This window comes from Cydia splendana, chromosome 6 (genome assembly GCF_910591565.1).
Source record: "Cydia splendana chromosome 6, ilCydSple1.2, whole genome shotgun sequence".
In the NCBI taxonomy this organism is placed as follows: domain Eukaryota; kingdom Metazoa; phylum Arthropoda; class Insecta; order Lepidoptera; family Tortricidae; genus Cydia; species Cydia splendana.
The window spans coordinates 10,565,626-10,567,087 of NC_085965.1; the positions used below are offsets into that span (position 1 = coordinate 10,565,626).

Here is a 1,462-nt window from a genome sequence, read left to right on the forward strand (position 1 = left end):
TATTCTAAGGGTCCCGAACACCCTGTTGGCTAAACCCAAAATTGGGCTAATTAACTGTGGTAAAAGTGAAAACTACTTACTATTTACAATAACATTTCTAAAATTATAAAAGGTAAAAAATAACCTAAGATTCCAGGCCTATCTCGACTCATTTTTATTTTAAAGATGATAAAATCTTTGCAACCTAATATATAAATAAAATTGTGGTCTGGAGACGCTAAGCCTCATAACTTGGGCGGCATAGATAATACTAAGAAATTTAGTCGCTGAATTTCGACTATAAGCCCAGGCAGAATATTGATAATTAGAATAAGGAGTGGTCAATCCTCCAAGGTCCAGATAATCTGTGGACTCTAATTAAATCAGGCTCGGTAAGCTCACGACACGACAGAGCTTACGATTCCATTCTGAACTAAGCTATGTTTACAATATATATTACTCATAGTGTGAAACAAACAGCCTGCTCAAGGTGTACAAAAGGTCCGTTTAACGGCCCTATGAATATCTAAAAACCTTTGAAGTCTAGGCCTGCTAAGGCAGACTAGAAATAAATACATATGATCCCAATGTAAGAGCAGCTCACAGTTGCATAAATTATATTTGCCTCGAGAGCACTAGTCTTTCAGTTAACATGTTTACGAGTACCTACCTATGTACACGATATGACCAAGGTTACCTACCTATTTAATTATTATATCTCTGACTGCCATGGTATGGGAAATTATTATGTGCTGGCGGTGCTGCACAAGCATGTTTGAAATAAAATATAAAAAACTGGCCTAACGGGCGTTTATGAATTATGTATTTTACACCCTTATGTCTGTATTGTGACCCTGGAAGTTTTAAACCACCTGTATCGTAAGTGCTCCCATACACGGATTAAGTTTATTATAAACTACCCATGCCCTAACCTCAAGGGCAAGTGCTTCTATGCACGGACCAGATACTGTTACCACTTAATTCACTTATCATGACTTGTCATAGTTTGATACTACACGTTTAACAAATTTAAGAACGTGGAATGTACCCACTACAAAAGGTTTTTAAAAACAGTGACTGAATGGTTTGCACGAAAGGTTCTAGCACAACTTCTGGGCGGTCACGCCTAGGGCATGACCCTCTAGTTCTCAATTTATACAAAATTATAGCATTGTGATACTGTTCGCTTGCACAATAAAATAGAGAAACAGGAGCACGCCTTGCGAAAAGGCGAAGCTATTTTGAAACGCCAAACTTTCAAAAATGGATTGAAATATATAAATATGTCTTTGGTGTGGAACATGTACACCCAAACAAATGCAGTCATTTATTATATGTTGGCAAAACTCTGCCAAAGTGTTAGTCTGTCTGTACAGCGTAACCTGAAGGCATCAATGCACATGAATCTCTTGAAACATGGTGGATTAATTAATTTACACCCCGCCTGTGTCTTGCTCTTACCAAATCCACAAGTTAAGGACCT

The 1,462-nt window shown here is 37.6% G+C and overlaps 1 long non-coding RNA gene across 1 annotated transcript; it reads right to left on the minus strand.

Moving 5' to 3' along the window:
• On the minus strand, nt 1–645 carry LOC134791853 (uncharacterized). Its single transcript, XR_010144347.1, has 2 exons — nt 88–645; nt 1–54 (listed from the first exon to the last, which is right to left on the minus strand). It is a non-coding gene; the product is annotated as an uncharacterized LOC134791853 (long non-coding RNA).
• Between the last annotated feature and the right edge of the window lie 817 nt (nt 646–1,462).